Source organism: Halichoeres trimaculatus, unplaced genomic scaffold (genome assembly GCF_033239565.1).
Source record: "Halichoeres trimaculatus isolate MK-OKI-2021-1 unplaced genomic scaffold, fHalTri1.1 fHalTri1_scaffold_12, whole genome shotgun sequence".
Lineage (NCBI taxonomy): Eukaryota > Metazoa > Chordata > Actinopteri > Labriformes > Labridae > Halichoeres > Halichoeres trimaculatus.
In genome coordinates this window covers 2,241,932-2,248,366 of record NW_027437190.1, presented here as the reverse complement: position 1 = coordinate 2,248,366, position 6,435 = coordinate 2,241,932, and the positions used below count along the sequence as shown (strand labels likewise).

At 42.8% G+C, this 6,435-nt stretch overlaps 1 protein-coding gene across 12 annotated transcripts in view; it reads left to right on the top strand.

Annotated features, from left to right (window-relative positions):
- The first annotated feature begins 4,245 nt into the window (after positions 1-4,245).
- The window catches only part of adgrb1a (adhesion G protein-coupled receptor B1a), a 224,402-nt gene continuing 222,212 nt past the window's right edge, over positions 4,246-6,435 (top strand). For 4 of the 12 annotated variants that reach the window (XM_074684028.1, XM_074684033.1, XM_074684026.1 and 1 more), the window contains exon 1: positions 4,254-4,861. The gene's annotated coding sequence lies outside the window, so the exon portion shown is untranslated. Of the gene's footprint in view, positions 4,862-6,435 lie in introns of all 12 variants that reach the window. The other 8 variants (XM_074684032.1, XM_074684031.1, XM_074684030.1 and 5 more) reach the window with 5 other exon arrangements.

Genomic DNA, 6,435 nt, shown 5'->3' with positions numbered 1-6,435 from the left:
ATATATATATATATATATATATATATATATATATATATTCTTCTTCGGCCTCCCTCCCAATGTATTGATTTACCTATTCCCAAAAAACCACAAGAATATCAGGTGTCAATTATTGCTTGACGTGAGGTCAAACCCTGTTTCTAACCTCTAATAACTAATGAAAAAGAAACTGTTCAGAATAAAACCAACTTGAATACAGCACATTCCAACAGTATCTTCATATCATCACAGCATACTGATGTGAGAAACATTTCTACCAGGTGTAATTATCTTCAAGATGCTATGAGGAGGATCTGTTTTGATTGCACTCTCTTGCCACCCTGTGGCCCAGAGTCTTTGCACACTGTCCTAAATTGCCTTTAGTCAGGTGCGTGTTTGTTTTGGAATTAAATGGAGATTGGATCAAAACAAATTTTCTTTGTTCAAGACAACTTTCTACTAGATTCGACTTGCGGAGGTAGGGTGTTTATCATTACAGTTACGTAGGGATATGGTTTGAAATATGACAACAAGCAAATGTTATAGCAGCCAGCTATATGTAGCGCTATCGGCAGCCTGGTGCTCTGACGTATCTGTAGGTATCTGCTAATGTGACAACAAGTCATTACTGTCAGTTTGTATGAAGTTTAGTAGCTGTTTATGTTTAGCGCAGCTGGCAGTCTGGTGCTCTAAGTCTGTAATGTTTAACGTCAGTAAATCCCAGTTACCAGTTATCTACCAAGCAGAGATAATGTAACCTCACTCTTCATTTCACTGACAGACTCTCAAATTTGAACAGACCACTGCAGAATAACTGCTGACTGTGGGTTGGAATGGACATTATCACAAATAGCTAATTAGCCTTTAGCTTGGGCTGTTTCACTCTCCCATTAATCTACCTTCTGCTCTCCTGTCCTTTTTCTGTCTGACACTTAGGCTACAGTGTCCACCATCACTACAAAATTAATCACAGAAATCGTTTTCATCAGAGAAAAACACAGATCCACTAAATTTTGTCAGCCAGCGTGGTGTTGTCATAGAGACATAGACGTGCCTTAAATCAGTCCTGTCCTGAAGGACCCGAACTGGGAGCTAAGAAATAGTAGTTTAAAACAACATGTAACCAGCAATATTGGTGCTGATAATCTCATTTTAAAATGCAGATTATGATCAGGCATATATCTAGAAGGGAAAATTTTTCAAGATCATTTTAAAACTCCTCGTAGCCCCTTTAAGTTTGACCATCTGGAATGACTGTGGAGACAGAACTTTTGACCTTTACTGCAGCCACTCACCAGGGGGAGCAGTTTTTGTGGTGACTTCACTTCAAGCCAAGCAACATAACATCCTTTTTTTTTTTTTCGTAACACCACTTTTGCCTATCTTAGAATCACATTTCTTTCTAAGCTCTGATCCAAAAGCAGCTTGCGTCAATTTAAAAAGGATTGGACATATAAAGTGGGGGAGCTAACCTTGGGTGTGTTCGAGTTGTACTGATAGTGAAGAAGATTTGGAGACATGTTCTAAACTTTGTTAGGCCAACACACTGGTCTGATGTGTGTTTGTGTGCACATGGCACATAAAGTATGGTGCTGCAGCCGATGGCACAGAGGAGTGAGTGGGCGTGCCTTTACCCCCTCCCACCACCATGTCCTGGGTTGATCCAATGTAGCAGTAACTCAGGGGGTGAAGCAGCTGCCTGAAGCCTTGGTCACAAACAACAGTGTGTGGGTCTTAACAAATACGGAATAAAGCTGTCTTTGTGATCTTCTTAGTGTGTTAAGAAATTGAAGCTTAATTTAGTGTTTGTTTGGACTGAACCAAGCGGTCTTGCGTTGCTGTTGTTGTTAGCAGTAGATCAAGAATCACATCTTTGTTTTTGGTCTGATAAGACTTTTTCTTCCATGTTGATGCTATGATTGTGATGAGTGCTGTATCATGTGGTTTGGCTTCCATACTTCCACCCATTGGCCATATTTGCTCTTCACCATGAGCAGTGTGTCAATCAAAACCACCACCCTGCCACATACACATTAGAAAGGAGTCCATGACAGTCCATCTCCACATTGACCTTTTGAGCTCAGCCTGTGTGATGAAGCACTTTTAAAGCTCTTTTGAGGAATGTGTGTGTATTGATTTTTGCACCCCCTTGTGGTCAAAATTATATCTCATATAACCCTGAGTGTTGCAATCAGAATTTTTCAACTTATAATTTATGGATCTGAAATTGATGAGTTGAATTTGAGCAACCCAATCTTTTTGTTGAATTAAGTAACCTGAATTTTTAATGAGTGGATTTTTTATTACCTGAACTTTCAACAGGTAAATTCAGATACATGGTTTTCAGATTAAAATAATTTGATGCCATGAAATCAGTGGTGTTTTTAATTCAGTATTTAACATTCAGTGGCTGTTAAAAACCAAATAACTATGTCTCTTATGTGCTTCCATGTACAGTGTATTTTTCCCAATCTGAGTTTCAAGCTCTACACTCACATACACAGGTGATGGCTTGTTAGCATGAGGTTAACAGGCCTCTAAGCCGGCTTCAGATAAGTGTGGCTGCGACCCCAACAGCATGTATGTGCATAAGCAGCTGTACAAGCCGTAGAGTTTGCCTCGTGACACTTCTGTAGCCTGGTTTTTCTGACCCACTCACAGCCATTACACTTCTGTTTGCTGTCACCCATTCACATCACATTCACACACTGCTACGGTAGGGACTATCTGTTTTATCAACCCGTACATCCACACACCCCTGACCAACAGTGGAAGTGATTTTGGGGTCCCATGCATTGCTCAAGAGCACTTTGCCATGTGACTGCAGTAGCTGAGATTGAACCCTCAACCTTATGATTGAGAGATGATGACTTGAGTGCCGATCCACAGGCGCCCTGTGATCATCAGTAATTACATAACAGCTCCAGCTCATCTAATAAGGTGGAGTTAATTTAACTGATCCATAAGGGTTTCCATCCCTCCTTTGGACAATAAGAACACTGCTCTGGTGTTGATTTGCTCTGCTAAAGTCACCTCTACCTGCTGCTCCTGGGGTTAGCTAATTAGCTCAGTTAGCGGACAGCCAGAGGTCCTGTCGGCTGGTTGTGGGAGCTCAGAGCACATAAAGGGACTGTGGGTGTTTTCACCTCCAAATGTAATGAGATTTAAATTTACTTTAATGTACATTTAAACTGTCTGTGTGTGAATTTTATCTCAGGGAAATCCCATTGTTTTAATTCTAGTTGTTTATTATTTTTTGCAAATACCATGAGCTTTACATCCAGCAGGTGGCTACAGTCTAATCTGTGTGGTAGCACATGTATGCAGTACCTGTGTTTGTATCTGTTCATTGTCTCAGTTTGTGATACCGTCCCTCCTGAGCTTCTGCATCACCACTGCAGCTGTTTATTCCCAGGACACCTTCCCATAGCCTGCTCGAATCAAACCTCTGTGCTGTGGCCACTTAATGTGAACCCTTCCTCTTTGTGTGCTAAATGTAGGTGGTGCCACCGACCTGACACAACATCCAATTGACGCTGTTTGACTCCAGAAGAGGGGGCTACTGGGTGAGTTTTCTATTGAGAGGAACCCCAGCGCTTTGAACACAGAAAAGGCAGAATCTGGCAGGAAATTGGGCGGTTTCCCTTCACAATAAAAGCAGTCCCGAGGGGAAAGCCTCTTTCATTCAATGTTTTAGATTTTTTTTTCTCTTCAGCACTGCAATGGTCTAAAGGAGACAGAAACGCTGCACCAAAACAAGGGATGCACTGACCCAGTGTGTTGAATGCAAACAGCACTGTTAGCGAGGACAAGCATTTTGAACTTCTGCCCAAACACGGACTTTGAGGCTGCAGGGTCACACATGCACATGTCTTTCAGGTTTATTTTAGCATTCAAAGCATGGCTCTTCCACCTGACCTGTACATGTGCTAAGATGTGTGACTGATCTGTGTAACTTAAATGTGATCTTTAACAAAACAGACAAACACATGTAAACACTTAATTTATGAAACATGAGCGGAATTGATAAGTGCTGCGTAATTTCATGAAATGCCTTTTTCATCCCTCTCCCTTGAAAATCTCTCCCCAGCCGCTCGCGCTTCTCCTTACAGTTAATTATTAAGTGATATCTCCTCATCCTCTGAGTGCTTCTTTAATCCGGCAGTCCTGGAGATAAATGCTGCAGCACTCCCCTCAATTATGCTTTTTATTTTGAAAGATTTCGCTGGAAGTCATTCTGATACAACTTGACTCTCTTCACAGCAGAAAGCGCGAGCCTCGGGCATCCAAATAAGGAATCCGGCTGTTGCTGCGCGCGGACACACAGACAGACAAGGACGCTCCAGAGCCGCGAGCTGGGGACGGCGGTTCCAGAGACGCGCGCGAGCCCTCTTTGATTTGCCGCTCTGGTGAATCTTGGCGTTCACCTGGCAGACTGTGTCACCTGAAGACGGGGAGGATTTTACAGGGAGAAGAACTTTTTGTTTTGAGACAAAACAGAGAATTTGTGGAATAACATACGCAACATTTCCAAAGAGGGATTTCCACCTGTGCTAATTAAAGAGGAGCAGAGGAGGGCTCCTGCTGGAACGATGTGAGAGAAGCACAGTGGGTGAACACACTCGGGATTTCTGAGCCCGTTTTACGCACTGGGAGCGCAGTGGAACTAACGGACAGCCGAACTCCTCTCTGAGTTTTCCCTCCTCTTCTACCACCGTCTCCTTCTTTTCATCACCGTTGGACAGAAATGATAAAAATGCGCCGTGTGGACTTACCCTAGGACTTATTTTCTCCGAGGTTGTGGAATTGGTGACTCCCCTGTGAACGCACCGAGCTCTGACCACTGACAGCATGTATCAAAGGGATTCCTAACTTACTCAAGGTAAATCATTTTAATTCATATTCTCCGAGCTCCACCTGACACCTCTGCTCACCTTTCAGTTTATTGTAGCCTCAGAGCGTGGTGTGTGTGGTGCCTCTGCGTTTTGTTTTGGTGAGCTGCGTGTGAATTTTGTCACCGTCTTTAACCATTTTTTGGGGCAGATTCTGCGGAGGATAGGCTGTTGTAGAGTTGAAAATTATTCTGGAGACTTCTGGATGCTGTGTCCCCTCGTGTGATATTCGGATTCTGGGTCTGTTGTGAAGTGGCTCTGCGTATCAAGTCTCACACACCCAAACGGCCAGCGCTGAGGGAGTCGCACCGCTGGTGGACAGTCGCCGCCTGGATACTTAGTCCGTGGAGAAGGAAAGATGTTCTCCAGGGACCCAGGGTCGCCAAACTTGCTTTAGAAATTATAAATTATCAATATCTTTATGGGTTTCTCGAATTTTAAAGTACTTTCGGTATTTTATTCATGATTTATTATTTTTTGGGAATTAATATCTGCGAATCTTAAAATAGCCATGAATGAAAAACCAAACAGACTTTGTTTGACCACAAATACTGCTTTCTCTCACGTTTTCTAAAGTATGAATTAAAGGAAAGATTTCTCCAAAGATAATAATAATATTATTATTATTATTATTATTATTATTATTATTATTATTATTATTATTATATAAATTAGTTTGTAACACTCAACATGCATCTCTAAAGCTGTGTGTATAGTCGTCGTTCGCTGTTTTTGAAAGGAGTCTTCGTTTTTAAATTGGCTCCTGGATTCTCCGTCCAACAGAAAGCGCAGCCTATCAGAGCAAACCTGGAGCATGGCTTCGGAGTTTGTCGGAAAACTAAGGGAAATTTCTCCCCTGAGACTGTGACAGAGTGAATAAATAAACTTAAAAAAAAAAAGTTTAAAAAGGAGAGGAACAGTTCTCTGCTTCCCCGTGTTCCTGTTTTTCACTCTCCTCTCACACAGATTTAAAATCTGTTGGATTTTCCTTTGAAGTCATCCTCATCTGTAGCCCGTGTGCTTCTTCACCTGCTTCTCTGAAACCTGGCCTGTGTATTGTCTGTATGTGATGAGGAGGCAGGCAGAGGAGGCTTCCTGCCCAGGGAGGCACAGAGCTGATGTCTTTGCAGTGGAGTAGGCAGATGAACGCTCTGAGCCTCTCACTGTGGCGCACTTTCAGTCAGCCTGGTATCACTGTGATGGCCAGCAGTCTTATTCGCCTCAGAATGGGTTGTCATTCAGTGTCCTCTGGTGCAAGGAGCCTCCCTCATCAGTCCTGGTGCTGCAGCAGAGCTGAGCGAAGTCCAGTCTGCATGTGCGCCCTCCAGATGATGAAGCTGCTCTTAAACTTCTCTCATTGCATTTCATTTTAATTCCCCTTGTCCTCAGATTTGTGCAGAGTGAGATGTTCTTGATTTTATGTGTCACTGCTGGGTTGACTGTGAGAAAATACCACAAGAGAGAATTTTGTCCAATTACACTGTCATACTATTGGGGGCGCTGCAAAAACACATATGCTCATCCCCTGTACACGTCAGGTGAAATTTCCATTAGCAAATGCCCT